The sequence below is a fragment of the Belonocnema kinseyi genome, chromosome 6 (assembly GCF_010883055.1).
Source record: "Belonocnema kinseyi isolate 2016_QV_RU_SX_M_011 chromosome 6, B_treatae_v1, whole genome shotgun sequence".
Classification (NCBI taxonomy): Eukaryota; Metazoa; Arthropoda; class Insecta; order Hymenoptera; family Cynipidae; genus Belonocnema; species Belonocnema kinseyi.
Window position 1 is genome coordinate 36,566,958 of NC_046662.1, and position 17,264 is coordinate 36,584,221.

Genomic DNA, 17,264 nt, shown 5'->3' on the forward strand with positions numbered 1-17,264 from the left:
TAATATCAAACGAAATGGTTCTCTCATTAAAGATTTTTATATATTATCACGTCATTTTATCTACTTTAATAACAAAATTGTCATCATATCATGAAATATTATATTTGTTGAAGCGCCTTATCATTTTCTAGCGGAAAAATCTTCTGGCAGTCTAATTTCGGATCTTACCGAGATCCTACATCGTCTACACTCTCAGAAATTCCCTCTAAACGATAAAGTCGGTCCTTTAATCGTTAAAGTAGAATACTTTAAAAGCAGATTCGTTTCACTCTTAAACGATCTAGTTTAACGCTAAAAGTGTGCGCTTTAATGGTTAAAAGGTTGCCTTTTTAAAGGGCGATGATGCGATTTCACGCATGCGCGTAAATTATTTTTCGGTAAGAGTACGTCCCATTTTAACTATTAAACTGCACCTTCTACGCGTTAAAATAGAATCGCTTATCGTTGAAACGATTCTTGGTTAAACGACTCGCACTTTAACCGTTAAGGGATCTGTTTTCAAACTTAATTCTCAAACGATGGCACTTTAACTGTAAAAGTATTCCTATATCGTTAAGAGGAAATTTCTGAGAGTGTAGTCTAGACCGTCTGGTCTTGTCACTCTAGTCTGGCCTAGATCTGGCACTGATCAGCTTTACATAACATGACTATTTCGGTATCAATCCTCCAAGATTTTATTAACAACTTTTGAAACATTTTCAGGGTGTATAAAATTACTCAAAATAAGGAATTAACCCCGTGGAGAAATTGCCCAATTTGATCCCGATTCCCGACGTGGCTCCGATTGTGTTAGCTCAATGTGGCCCTGATCATTGCTACTATTGAGGTCCTGGTCGGGGCAACATCGGGCTGCCCTCTGTTAATAAGAGTTTCTTCAAAAATTAGAATTCTTCAAATTTAAGATTACTCCCTACCTAAATTATTGAATATTCAACTCATTTTTAGTTGAGTGACTAATCTAAAGTTAAATTAGTTGAATTTAACTTGCAGGTAATGTTTTTTGACTACAGAGTCACATTTTTTTTATTCAATCTTTAGTGAGATATTTTTTACGTAGAATTATGGTAGGTTTTTTTAAATATGTTCAGAATTTATACATATTTAGATTTTAATTTGCCGTGTAATAATAATTTTAATTTTCTAATCATCTCGTCAGTCAAGATTGGCCCACATCTGGCGTTGGCCAGCCTTCAATGCATATTCAAAAAGTGTTACAGTTACACGAAATTAATCAAATACATGATTTAAAAAAGTATTTCAACCTAAAAGGATTAACAAATACACAAAGTTAAAATAATATTTCGTTTCAGTCATCTTCGTAAGATTATAATTTGAATAACTTTTTTTCTGCTTTTATGCTGCTTATTCGTAGACAAATAGGACATAAAATTAATTTATGATTTTTTCACTCATCCAATGAAATTTTATAAAATCCCATAATAGGAAATTTTGTAATGTATGCAATTTTTATATGGGATATTTATATCAAATCTATGGGTGCCGTTGGTAAAAATAAGGGCAATAAAAAAAAATCTTTCATTAAAGCCAAAAACAATGTTTCGATTATTGCTCTTCATAGCAGGTTCCATTTTTATTGTTAAAAGATTTCGTTTGAGTTATACAATTTTTTCAACGACTAATAAAAATAGCATTATATAAATCAGACGGAATACCCACCTTAAGTTGGGTGGGTTCGGAACCCACCTTAAGTTGTAGGTCCCCCCATCGTGTACTTGACTGCAACCCAGTCCGTCAATGATGGGGTAAAACCAGGCTTTGTCCAATATGTCTGGGCAGACTGCTCTCATCAGATCACTTGATTGCATTATAGAAATGCGTCCGTGACTGATGATATATACCGGGACAGCCCCGTGCAAAAATGATCAAATAAAAATCCATCTCTAACCAAAAATGCCTTCGACATGTTGGGCAGTATAAGCCTGTGACAACATTTCAACACTGAAATGTTTTTTATAATAGCAAGTTTTAAAACAGTTTCAAATAACAAAAAAAAACTGTCCAAATATTTGAGAATTTTAAATTACTTTAAAAAAATTTGAATTTGAATTTAATAATTTAAATTTAAAAAGGCTTCCCATGTAGAACATTATCGGGGCAAAGTTGCGTCCAGTTAGGGCATGGTCTTAACTATAGACCATCTAATCTAGGTGCTTTTTAGGCCCTAATAGAGTTCTGGCTAGCCCGTCATGGCCATAAAATTTCCTAAGTATCAAAAGTTAAATGTCTCTTCGCCATTTTCCGACAAAAAATCTTGGGTGTTTAAAAATATCAAAAATGAGAAATGAGCATAAAAAAATGAATTTGTTTCCTCATCATCTAGTAAATATTTTCGGGCTCTAATCGAGTGTTGGTTAGTTCGTCATTATCAAATATTTTTCAGTGCTTTTGAGACCTAATAGGTTGCTGGCTAATTCTACAAACTAAAAAATTGTCTATGTATCTCAGCAAAATATTTTTCTATCTATTTCCAAACAGAAGAAGGATTTTTTAATTCATTAAGAATGAACAGTGAACACTAAAAGAATTAATTTTTTTACTGATGATCTAGTCAGTCTTTTCGGGCACTAACCCGGCGCTGGCCATCCTGTCAGAGCCAAAAAATGGTTAAACTTTTGAATCCAAATTTTTTTGTTAGTTATTATTATTTTTTACACCTGAATATAAAACCACGTGGCTCGGACGCGTAAACACCCCTCCCACATATGGACCAGCGTGGCCTTTCGTATACTCCCCCCCCCCCCTAAAGCAACCACGTGATTTATGGAAGGCCCTAAATCCTTGCAATAGGGGGGTGGGGGTCCAAAATTTTAAAAAATCACCCTTACGTATAGACGTTACCCATTAGAGATTTTTCAAAATCATAATTTCTCATTGAGATGAAGATGATGATATTCATTTGTTGTAAACATAGTTATGCGTGTAATCTATGTCATTGGGAGATTAAGAAACTCTTAGTGCTGAAAATACGACCAGTAGAAAGTAATTTATTGCACTTATATTGTAGTACATGCAGTGCACTAGTGGCGTAAAAGCATGTACATTTCTTCCACAGTTTGTGTGCGATACGAGATTCACATTCACGTAGAACGTGAATAGTCGATGAAGACTGCTTTCTCCAAGCAAGTTTAGCTAGGATTTCCTGTCTCCTGAGGACGTGATCTTGGCGCTTCGTTTTGCGATTACGACTTGCGTTACGTGTACATACTCGGCACGCTCTCCACTAGTTACAACAATCAACAAACCTAAATATCAATATAATCATAAAATAACAATATTTTTTAAAGGGGATTTTTTTAGTTTTATTCTATTACTTTGGTCGGAGATGTTTTCATAAATAAAAGAGTTTCTTAGAGGTATTATCCAATTCTGAGAGTCTCTTTACTTTTGACGTGAAAATCAGTTGATACTGCAATACAACCTTTATAGCCATGTCACATGAAATAAGATAATACCCGATAATCGAAATTTTAACTTTTTAAAGTTGAAAGAATTTAAAGTTGAAAATTGTTTAAATTGGACAGTTTGAAAATTAGAGAAACAATGATGAAACAAATTTTAGAAGTGTAAGGTCCTTGAATAATAATGAATGAAAAGTTTCAAATTGGACAAATTAAAAATTATAGAGGCAATGATGAAGAAAATTCTGTTCGAAATAAAAAGATTTCAAATTGAAATTTTTTTAATGGAAGATTGAAACCTTTAAAATATAAGATAGCTTTATAGTTAAAAGCACTTCTAAAATATAGGACTTTAAATTTCGGTAATTAAAGAAGGTAACGCATTCAAGATTGAAGAAGTTCAGTTTGAAAGTGTTCCTGATCAAACGTTTTTTAACTGGCAACCTCTAAAAATGAAATCCTTTCAAATTTAAAAAATATCAATCGAAAACTGAAAATATTTTAAATCAAATATTTAATTAACAGCTGAGTGTTGAAAACTTTCCAAATTAAAAAGTCTGAATGTTGAAATTATATCAAATATATAAATCAGAAGCGTTCGAAGTTTTTTACTAGAAAATGGGAAGTTTTGAAGGTGGATTAATTAAAAAACGAATCCTTAACAATCTTTAGATAAAGACGTTTCCAAATGCAAAATATTAAACATTTAAGAATTAAAATTGTCTATTTAACAGTATAGAATGTTAATGAGAACCGTTTAATTCTGGAAGTATTTAATACATGTTAAAAAGTTTAATTATTTAAATTTTACGGGCTTAAAAGTTAACAATATAGTGAACAATATTGACGACCCAGTTTAATATATAACTGGGTATTAAATTATTTTTAAATTAATCTATTTTAAAGTTAAGTCTTCAAAATTGGGCATCAAGTCATAATAATGACATTTCATATTGTTCTAGAAGTTTAGAATAGTTTAGACTAGTTACTACTGAAAAATGGCTTTAGTACGTGAATGTATCAACATTGCTGACTAAATTTATTAATCACTAGAAATCACTTAGCTCTTTTCAGTAGAATTGACTGATTCATCTGTTATATTATGAGTTTTCCAAGGAGGCAAAAAGAAGATATTGTAAATTTCTAAACCTACTGATTTCTTCAGTTAAACTGATTCCCTCAATAAAATGTACTAAATGTGTAATTTAGAGTGAAATATTAAAAATAATTGATTATTTTTCAATTTTTTAATTAAAAATAATTAATAAACATCAAATTATACTGATTCATATAATTATATCGAGAAAAGGGAAAAAGCTTGATGGTATAATAAATAATAATAATAATAATAATAAAATATGGGGAAAACATAATTTACTAATGAACTCAACAAATTAAGTTTTCCAAAAAAAAAACGAAGCAAGATTGAAAATTATTGATGGAATTTTTTAAAACAATTTTTCAAACAAACAATTTTGCTTTCCTAACTTGTTTCCATATTTTGTTTTGCTTTCGAGAAAAACTGGGTATTTCGATTTTTAAGTAAAAATTGACTTTTTTTCAAGACAGCTCCAGCGAAGATTTAATTTTTTAGAAAAAAATAGTTGAAAGACGTCCAAAATACAAAATCATAAAAATTTCTGACTGATATGTCAGACATTGAATCAGTATTGTTTAAAAAATTCCAAATTTAAAATATATTTTTAAATCATGAGACATTCATACGGTAATGAATTTTCTTTTCAACTTCGATTTCCTCGAGGTATCCTTACTAAGGGATTAATTTCCGATGAAGTTTTATCATCGATCTTGAAATAGCAATCTGGTTTCTCTAGTCAATTTTTAATTACTTGATACGATGAAACTTACTGATTTTATCATTTAAATTCACTCATTCTTTCAATAAAATCTATTACGCACATAATTCAAAATAAGAAATTGAATCACTGAAAGTTACTGATTAAATCATTAAACATGAATTCAGCAATGAGAAATATTTTCTAAAGTTTTCACTCACTTCTTACTGGTTTGTCAGTCACCGAATCAGCATTGTTTGAAATAGTCTAAATTGAGAGAGTATTTTTAAATCATGAGAGATTCCTAGAGTAATTAATTTTTTTTCAACTTCGATTTCCTCGAGGTCTCCTTATTGGGGGATCGATTCCCAATGAAGTTTTAGCACCGATCTTGAGACAGCAATCTGGTTTCTCTAGTTAGCTGACGATTACGTGATGAGTTAGAAGAAAGTTAACCGGTTCATCGACACCTGTTACCTATGAGTCAACAGAGTGGCAGGTAATTCCGAAACATCTCGAAGTCCTCGCTAGCTTTTTTCCTGATTTTTTTTTTCAAATGAGCTTTTCTATCAAGGCTTTGTAACGGTATTAACTATATCCATGAAGAATCGACTCCGTCATCGCGAGGCTGTTCACGACCTTACCTAACGATGCGCGCGTTCGCCTATTAGACAACAGAATTTGTCCCAATACATAGAAACTAACAGCGCTATGCTATTGATTCCCTCATGGCTTACGCAATCATTAGAATCTGCAAATAATTGCAATTCTGCGAAAACAATTCTGCAAGCGGACGATAAGTAGCGTGAAATCCTCGAAGGCACTTACAAATGAGGCACGTGACGAGTAGAAAATAAACGATGAAGGAAACGGAATTAATCAAAAGTACAGTCTGTATTTATAACGTGGCGAAGATGTTAAGATGTAAAAGGAGCCAGATTTATTATTTCAAAAGAAGCAGACTCAATAACAGACTTTAAAACCCAAAATGCTGTCAAAACAGGGGAAATAGGATTATTTTTCAAGAAAATAATTAAATTTTGAACCAAAAAAGATCATTTATCAACAAAAGAATTAAAGTTTCAAGCTAAAAAGTCAATTTTTTAGAACATTTGACTTTTAAAAACAAAAAGATGCATTTTTCATAAAAAGTTAATTCAGAATTAATCAATTCCATTTACAACCAAATAGTTGACATTTCAAGCTAACGATACCAATTTCTAACAAAAAAGTTGACTCTTTAACAACATAATTCAAATTCCAACCTTCGAAGGTGAATATTTAAACCAAAAAAAGAATTACCAAATCAAAATGACGCATTTTTAACAAAATATTTGAATTTTGAACCAAAAAAGATTTTTTATTTGAACAGGATAGACTATTTGTCTACAAAATGGTTGAATTTTTAAACCTAAAATGTAAATTTTTAAGAGAAAAGTTAATTGTCAGCCTAATAGTTGACTTTTCAACCAAAAAAATGAATTTTCAAAAAAAAAAGAATTTTCTACACGACAGTTGAACATTGATGTTTCAGCCCGAAAATATGATTTTTTAACCAAATTGTTAATTTTTGAACCAAAAAATATAAGTTATCACCAAAAGATTTAAGGTTTTAAGCCGAAAAAAGTAATTTTTGAAAAAATTTGAGTTTTGAACCCAAAAAGACGAATTTTCAACAAAAAGTTGATTTATGCCAGAAAAGGTAAATTTACATTAAAATAGTTTAATTATAACAACGTTTTTTGACAAAAAGTTTAATCTTTACCCAAATAGGGTAAGGGGGGGGGGGGGCAGCGCCAACCAGTCGGACAAAGGTGATTTTCCTTATAGCATCGCTATTTAACAATTTTGGTTCTACTTTGCATTCAATAAATCTATTTTATTAGATAGATAGTGCTACTTACTATAAAATCTTGAAAATTGACGTTGCAAAAGAAAAATTATACAGAAAACAGTTTTTCCCACGAAATAATGGAAGTTTCACTGACAGAAATATAAGGTTTTCAACTTTATTGACAATATTTACAGTATACAGATAAAACAATATCACACAATCTAATCATATTAATTAGACGTAATTCAAGTCCATAATATATTAAATCTCATAAATTAGTGAGGCCTGGCCTGGGGGGCAGGCCCGACGAAAATAATATTTACAAGTGCTTAGCTGATACACGTGTCACAAGTTTCGTCGATAAATGATCGGCAATGTAGAACAGCAACTTATCTTGTGGGCCACATGGAAGAAACCATGGACCATGGACATAGGAAACACGGGACTAGGCATGCCATCCTAACTTGGTCGAGCGGGGTTGAATACAAGGGACGGGCCATGTTTGTCGCGGGACATCAAAAGGTGGCGGCCCTCCCCCTCATTGCATCACCCACGCAATGACATGCCTAGTCCCTTGTTTCCTATATCTATGGAAGAAACTATTAAATATTATTATTATCAATCCAGTCGGTATGCAGTTTTCTTTTATTGATACAGTAGAAACATTGCGTAAAGTCCGTTTCTAGTACAATGTCAACGAATAAGAGGTTATATAACAGCTATCTCTATTTTTATTCAAAATAACTTATTCTTTTCGTTGGATATCTTTAAAGGTAATTTTTCTAGTACATAAAATACCACAGAAGCAAACCATCACATTTTCTTATCTTTAAATGTTTTGATTTTCATAAAAAGCTGCAGACGGCTTTGCCCTAAAGTGAGGGACAAAGCCGACGAAATACAGCATGTTAGAAATAATTAAATTACCAAATCATTGATTTTTTCATGTGATTAATACTTATAGAAATATGATATAAAATCATGTAGAACTCGAAATGAGAAAAAATAGATCAATTCAACATCTTCTTACCTTTAAAAACATCATTGACTGTTAACTGGTTGGCGTTGCCCCCCTCCCTTACCCTACTTAAATTTATAACCTTCAAAGAATTTTAAAGTTGAAGGTTGAAGGTTGAAGAAGTAAATGACAACTTTCAACAAAAAAGTTCATTTTCAACAAAACAATTAAATTTTCTACCAATCTGTTGAAAGTTCATGGCAAAAAACAACTTTTCTACAAAGCAGTAAAATTTTTTAATTGAAAATATGAATTTTCAACAAAATAGTTGAATATTCAATCAAAGCAAATTAATTTCTAAGAAGACAGTTGACTCTTTCACCAGAAAGGATCAAATTTCTAACCAAAAAGACGAATTTCCTACCAAATATTTGAACTTTCAAGTTACAACCCGAAAATATAAATTGCAACGAAATAGTTCAATTGTCTACCAAAATAGTTTAATTTTTACCCTAAATCACAAGAAAAAAAGAGTTTTTAACAAAATAGTTGATTCTTAAACCAAAGCAGATTAATTTTCAACGAAAAGTTTCATTTTTAACCAAGAGATGAACTTTTAAATAGAAAAATGTTAACAGCATTGTGGAAATTTCCAATCATTTTCTATCAGAGATAAATCTTCAATTAAAAAATTAATATTTTGCAAAATAGTTCAACTTTCAACCAAAAAAGATCACAGCACAGAAGAAGATCAGAAAAGGGGAGAATGTGGTAACTTTTTCCCAAAAAGGGGGAACGATAAAAACATTTATTTTTGCATGTAGAAAAGAAACAATTTTTGTATATAAAATGTTATATTTATAAATAATGTTAAATAATTTTGTAATGATTCCTGCCATTAAATAATTTCTTAATTGGGCATACTTAGGTCGTCATAACGAATCTTTTCCATTAAAAAATACCACCATTGATAATTAAAACGTGATACCCATATTCTCATTAGTGTAATTATATATTTCTTCCCAATAGTATCCTTTTTTCCTTAATATAACTAATACCGTGAACTTGTATAGTTATATTTAGTTACGATATATTGTTTTTTATGCTGTACTTTATTTATTTATCCATAATTCATTCAATTCGATATTATATAAATGCAATTAATTGTTACAGCAGTAACTAAATTGATTGATTTCGTAGAATACGTCGTACATTTCAGGGCAAATTCTAACGGTTAGTTCTGACCAAAAGGTCAGTTCTAAAAAAAATGGTCAGTTCTAAAACTTGATAATGGTCAGTGCAAAAATATATTTTAAAAGTTGATAGAGGTAGGAAAGAGAGAAAAAATGGCGCACAGAAAGACAACGAGAACTTAAAATCAAGGACAAGGAAGCAAGGAATTTTTCAAAAATTAACGCAACGAGTTTTTACATTTACACTACATTTTAGCACATAAAGGCCATGAAAAGTAATTGAGTTTAGCTATAATTTTTTTTAATTGTGCACAGTGCACTACAAACACGAATAAGTATGTTAACAGTTTCGACACCATGCGCAGAAAAATCGGATTTTCAAATCCTTTTTTTATTTTTTTTTTTATTTTTCGTATAACAGAAATTCGGTCAGTTCTAATTGAGACTTAGAATATGCCCTGGTACATTTGAAGAAAAAAGAGGAATGAATAAACGAGATAGACGCAAATGAGTATAGGAGACTATGATCCCTGAAATAATCCCTGTGGAATAAATAATCGCACGTATCTCTTCATTAAAAATTATAGTTTTTCCAATTTAATTTATGAGTTCTCATATCTCTTATTGTAATAAAACTTTTTTTCGTAATTTTTTATATATTATAGTCCTTGCGTGAGTTCCATCAATCTGAGAATTATAAACATATTATCAACTCTGACTGGCGAAAAACAAAAAATATTGCCCGAGCGATAGTCTTATCATCCGATAAATATAATCGCTTTCGCATAATGTAACAATTTAGCATTACTTGCAATTGAAAAAGTGAAGTTTTGCAGTAAACTAATCTCTATTGTGTATGAAAAGCATATTTATAGTTCGCTGACTTCTCTCGTATTCTCCACTCTATCATCCACTTAAGATACAAGAAATTTCCAACACACATTGTTGTTATTTTTCGTTTATCCCGTGCGTCACTATGACACTGACATCATCTTTATTTTTGTTCAAGTACCTTCTTTATTCGTATTTTTCAATTATTTTTATTTAGCATTTTTCAAAATTTATGTCACTTGTTACGGATTTTCAGATACCTAATTGCAGATTATGACTGTCGCTAATGTAAAGTCGACATTATCTTGTCAGACTCAGCATAAAAAAATAATCTGCATTCTAATGAACTCGGCAATTAATCTGCTTATAAAAAAACGTAGGCCATCTTTATATATAGAACATTACACGTAATTCTTGTTACAGATAACATAATGATAACAGTATGAAACATAAAGTATGCAGTGTTTAATATGCAATTACAATAATAATTATTTTTTATTACTATTATTATTCGTATTGTTATTCCAACAACAATCTTAATTATGTTCTTCTAGATTTCGTTCTGCTCGCAGTTCGGCTTTTCTTTCTTTATTTTTTAAATTACAAGGCTTCACAGGCGAGCTATTTATGGACAGAAGCGTTCTAAAATAAATAATTGCAAATAAATTGTTTTAAAATGCCGGATAATTTTGTTTTGTAATCTATGAGATGTCAAATTTCAAATTGAAAATTTGGATAATAAGTTTTAAGTTTGGAACGTTCGACATTGATTGATTTCACATTTAAATTCTCTAAAATTAAGGACAATTTTAAATTGAAGACGTATAAGATTAAGTAATTTTAGATTTAAATATTCAAAATTCTATTACTTTAATGTTAAGTCTTTTTAGATTGTAAAGTGCATCTGCCGATGCACTGATGAAAAAGTATAGTCATTGAAAATTGAATGACTATTTTGAATTGAAAATGTTCTAAATGAAACAATTCAAACTCAATTCATTTCAAAATCAAAAATTTTGCAATTAAAAGGGATCAAAATTATACATTTAAATTTAAGTCAGTCAAAATTAACTCATTCGCAATCAACTTTTACTGTTTCTAATCATGCGGATTCCACGATTGGCATATACGTAAAAAGTAACTGATCACTTCAGTCAATCTTTGTCACTGAAGAATTAAGTGATTTCGAATTATTTAAATTTTTTGCTAAAATTATGAATTTTCAACAAATGTAGTTTTTGCAATCAAGAAAGAAAAAAAGAGCTAATTGAAATTGTTGAAAATTCAAGTTCATTTTTGGCAATGAAGATTAGTTTTCTACAACGAAAACCGAGTTTTAAACTAAAAAAGCTCAATTATAAACAAAAAATGTAAAAGTTACAATCTCAGTTCCAAAAATTATTTTTTAAACAAAAAAACAACGAATTTCCAAACTAATACTTTAATTTTTCACCAAAGAGATAAATTCTTAACCAGAACAATAAATCTTCAATCAAATAGTCCAGTTTTCAACCAGAAAAGAGAAACTTAGAACAAATAATGTTATAGTATATATTTAAACTAACAGTTGAATCCTAAATTAAAGAAAAAGGATTTCAAATCGGGGAATTCTCAAACTAAACAATTTAGTTGAACTTCTAACCAAGGAAGATTTTTATTGAATTTTCTGCCATAAAACTAGTTAAATTTTTAACACAAAAGACGAATTTTCAACCGAAAACGATGACTTTTTTAACTCCTGTTAAAACTGAATTTTTGAATTCTTAACATATAGAATCGTCTATAAAGGAAATCGAACAATTTAAAGTTTATTATTCTTGACCATTAATTAAAGTGCCCCTTATACAAATTCCTTATTTTTACAAGCTTTTTTCTCAAAATCCCTGACTTTTCCAAGATTTTGAAGTTTTCCCTGACCTACGGCCACCCAGTGACCCTCATGCTCAACTGCAATGCACAATATTTATATTTTGATCAGGGTTCAAGAGCCTAGAGTTCAGTTAACCGAGTCATTGACAGGCATTTACCTATCATTGACCTTAAGCACTTTCGTCAAGGGCTTCTGGAACAATCTCCAACACCAATAACTCTTTCTCGAACAATACTCTCACAAAAGGACCGACCTATACACACGCACGTTACGGCTTCGTCTTTTTATCGTACATTTCACCTTTCTACTTTGCAATCAAGCACTTTCATATTGCTTTCACTTGGCCGATGAAAGTACCGTCCGCGAGCCAAGTAGGCTCTATGTTTTATACACTGTGATCGATAAATATCCCACTCAACTTTTCTGGACATTTCTCGGTCGAGAAACAGGATACGCGACCCAGATAATCTTACTTTTCAAATCAGTACGGAATTATGCTACATTTATAAAATAACCGATTATATTTATCTGCTCAAGTACAAATAATTCGAAATTTTTATCAACTCAACTTCTCAACACTTTGTTGCTAAAACATTTTTAATAATAATTTTTTATTAGGTTTACTAGAGTTTCCAGCTGTAAAGGTCCCACTTGGAAAAATCTTCTGGCGCTGACCTGGCCCAGACCATTATTTTTTAGCTAGCTCCAGACCGAAGTCCGCATGGTCAGTCGCTAATTGGCTGGTCAGCCACTAGTTAACGAAGGCCGGTCTGCTGTTGGCTAGATTCCCTTTATTTTTTTAATGACTTGGAAATAAATCATTTTTCACTATAAACATATTTAGCAGGTCAGCGCCAAGCCTGGACCAGATCAGATTCTCAAGGTGATTAGAAAAAGTCTTGTTTTGATAGTGTGAATTCCTTATTTTCTATCATTTTAGACACCCTGGAATTTAGCGCCAGACCTGGGCCAGATCAGATCTTCCAGACTAGGCAGTCTAGAAAGAACCAGATCCGGACAAGACCTGACACAAGAGTGATATGATATTTTGCACACACGGTTCATTTACGAAATTCCTTGACGGATCCTGTGACTTAATAACCTATTTTTTTACATAAAAAAAATTTTGTCTACCATAAAGAAATACAATTATTGGTATCCTCTCATTTTATCATAAAAGGTGTATTATTCATATTTAATGTTATTTTTAAATCGTTTTCATTAACATCACCTGGAAAAAAGGTAAAAAATGCAGTCCTACTTTGGTATCACCCAGTATGACAAAACTGCAGTAACACTCTGAGCACGAGTGAGACCGTATTAACGTCACAGTCCGTTTTCGTCCGTAAGATTCGGAATTCCGAGGCCAGTGAACCCGGCCATAGACCTTAACTTTATACAACCATTGCTTAGAAATCAGGTCGATTACCTCAGTTAATTGAGTATCATACTCGAATTACGATGAGTAGCATTCGCGTCATCAAAATCACTTTTTTCGATAAAGATCGCTGAAAGGCTTACTTTTTATTTATCTATTTCGAAGCAAATATCTCCCTCGTAGTGGGAGACAAGTATCAGTTAAGCTTCCTGGTGTAAATGTATTTTTATAATAAAATACAACAAAGTACAATAATATGAAAATTACAGTTTCTAGCAGAAATTTAAGAAAAAACAACCTACTGCAGGCTGGTCGCAAAACTTTATTTTCAAAATTTCCTGACTTTTCCCCGACCATCAATATTTAAAGGCAAATATTCTAATCTTATACAATTTTAAATATATTTTGAATTTTGTTTATAAGCGGTATAAAACAATTTCAAACTTCAATTATTAATTTTTTTATTTATGACTTTCATAGCCCAAAAGTGACTGATTTCTAATCCAAAAAGTGAATAAAAATACTAATGTGTGTTAATAATGTTACGAAAGTCGTTCTAAATTTATAAGAATTTGATTAAATTCATCGGAATTCCAGGTTAATTTAAATGAATTTAGGATAAATTCCTGGATAAGTTCTTAAGAGTTGAAAAACCATTCAGGTTGAATTCACAATAATCAAAAAAAAATTCAAGTAAATTAAAACCGAATTCAAATATATAAAAATCCATAATATATGCAGTAAGTTTGAAATACCCTTAGAAATATTCAAATAACTTTACATCCTTTGAGATTTTTTGAAATCCTTTGAAACTTTTTGGAGACCTTGAAAATTCCTCTGTATTTTTAAAAATACCCTAAAATCTTTAAAATTCTTTGAAATGTCTTCATATTATTGAAATCAATTGAAATTCCCATGGAATGCTCTAAACTATCCTAAAATCTTTTAAAATCTTTAAATTCTTTGGAAACACTTTGAATTATTTGAAAATCTTTGAAATCCTACGGAATCTCTCAATTATTGTGGATAAATGATTTGAAATTCATTAAAATATTATAAAATCCCATGAAATTCTATGAAATCTGATGATATATTGTCAAATCCTGAAAAATATACTAAAATACTTCAAGAACTTTTCAAATTCTTTGAAATAATTGAAATCCTCGGAAATCATTCTAGCCTTAAACAAATCTTTTTAAATGCCCTAAAATCTTTCAAATCCCTTCAAATGAATGACAGCTGATGCAAAATTTCTTGAAATATTTTAAAATACCCTATTAATATTTCCAAAGAATTAAATAAAATTCAGAAATAAGTATAGACCTAAATTTAATAGTGGTAAACCCATGAGTTAATTTTTTTGATAGAAAAGTGACTGATTAAGACAAATAAGTGACTAAAAGTGATTGTGTGTCAGCCCTGATTAATCTTGAAAGTTACTTAAAGTGCTTCTTACTGAAATTCACTGAATTTCGCAACTCTTTTTAAACATCCCTGACTTTCCCTGACCAAGAAAATTCCCTGTCCTTAACCTGATTAATAGGTTTTTCTTGGACTGCCTTTTTCCGTTATTCATGTACTCGGACCCAATTTAACAATTAAAAATTTCTTTAAAAAATTACAATTTTCACATTCTTGTACTTTATTGTAATTTATTGAATTCTATTGTGGAAATACATTCCCAACAAGGATATTTCATATTGTAGAAAAGTAGTGTTACCCAATTGCTCAAAACCCTCTCTAAATGATTGAATAAGTCCTAAAATAATAACTTACTAATATTAAGATGGTAGAAATCAATTAAAATTTAATACGAGTCCACTTTCATCAGGATACTCATCATGTTTACATGCCTGTGAGAGCACACCTACAAATGTTGCAGAAATTGAGCACTTTGTTTTTTGTGTCAGTCGGAAACTCTCACTCGTTCATCATAGAATCTCATCCCGAATGGAAAGCGGGGCTTTACCTCGGGGTTTACAATAGAAAATTATCGCTACATAGTACACGATGTATAGAATGTGCAGAAAGGCAACCTACGAAGCGCACTCGCGTGCGCAATCCCGATTACACCTGCATCGTCACTATTACTTGAACAGTTACACTTTCTCTCTAACGTCTCTTCGCTCTCAAGGAGAGAGTAACAGTGTTTTGCTCTGAGAAAATCCTTGTTAAGTATGCCAATTACTAGAAATGCACTTTTCACATTCAGTAGCCAACTTTGTAACGACTAAAAATCAACTTCAAATCTATAATCAATAACAATGTATAGTATACAACTTTCATAATGCATATTCTTCAGACTTGTTTAAAGATAACTGAAAACTGGATTATATCAGAAAATAACATGTACATTAAAGCAATGCTATTTAGATTATATATCCCTGCATGTATGAATTTATTATTATGTAGTAAAATAAGTTCGCGTAACTTATTTTGAGAACTTGAGAGATTTTACCTTCAAATATTTGGCCCAAGAGTGCTACGCATAAACATTGTGACGTGGTTTGCGATTGAATAAATTTTGATTGTCAATCGTAAACTGGATATTATTGGCGCCTCCGATCAAAAAAGATACGTAGGCGAGGAAAATCATGGTAAGCGCTTAATTTAGCGTCGAGGTTCTGTAACAGCCTTGCAACGCACATGCACGAATCTGAGAAGGTGACTGGCCGACACAGGGTTAAGTCCATTTATCTGAGCAAACGAACTCACAATTATAAACCTTTTGCTTTTGGAATTTAATAGCTTTACAAACAGAAAGTTGTTATATTCTATTATCCTATAACGACCCACATAATTACATACAACAACAAAAATTGCAAAATCATTTGCCACGTGGAGGATGATTAAAAATTTGTATGGCACATGTGAATGGTAATTTAGATCAGTTGTGGAAATTTATAAATAGATTCTGCGCAAAATGAATGCTGCAAATTTTTCTTCTCGAAAATATGTATCTGTGCACAAATTTCTGCATCGAATGTGCATTTGTAGTCAGCAAGTATCAGCAAATACACACAATATGTGGCGCTTAAACTCACGCGCCAAACTCTCTTATTCACTGATCGCAAACTGATGAAGATAGATGGATTGGTTGCGGAATTTTTGCTTTGACAAAGTGCACGTTTCATTGTCTCTTGTATCTGACACGTGTCGATTCTATATATTCGCAATCTCAGGCAAGATCTGTTTGATAAGGAAAATGCGACATAATGTTGCACTATATACTGTAAAACCAACTGACATTGCCAAAAATTAAACGTTAAGCTTTCTGCTGAAAGATTTTTAATGGGCAGTTGGCACTATCGCAAAATCAACAGTTGGTTGTTGCATCAGTATCTTTCGAAAATTATCTGGTTGAAATACAAAATGAAATATAATGCATATAATGTTATAATCCCTAACTGAACCATATCCAAATAAAGACCCTAATTACAGACTTTACAGCCGAAAATGCTCTCAAAGCAAGGAAAAAAGGGTGTTTTTCACGGAGATAGGGGAACAAATTCTTCTAAATAAAATTAATGTGTTGATGCTATGTTGAATTCAATATGAAAAGCTTAAAATTTTAAGTCGAAATATATATTGCATTTAGAACAAGATAATTTAGTTTTATACCATGAAAGATTAATTTTCTACCAAACGAGGTGAATTGTCAACAAAATAATTGAATTTTCGACAAGAGAAAAAATTAATTTTAGACCAAACAGTTTGCCTTTTAAACCAAATATTGGAACTTTCAATCAAAACCGCAAACAAATTTGCAAACAAACAGTTACACTTTGAACAAAATATTGAATGTTCAGGCCAAAAAGATGAATTTTTTAGAAGACTGTTGCATTTTCAGCCAAGAACTTTTCTACCAAAAAAAAAAAGAGTTTTCAATCCAGAACGACGAATTTTCTATCGAAAATGATGAATTTTCATCAGAAAAGTTTAACTTTCATCCTAAGATGAATTTATAATTTTAGAAAAGTTTGTT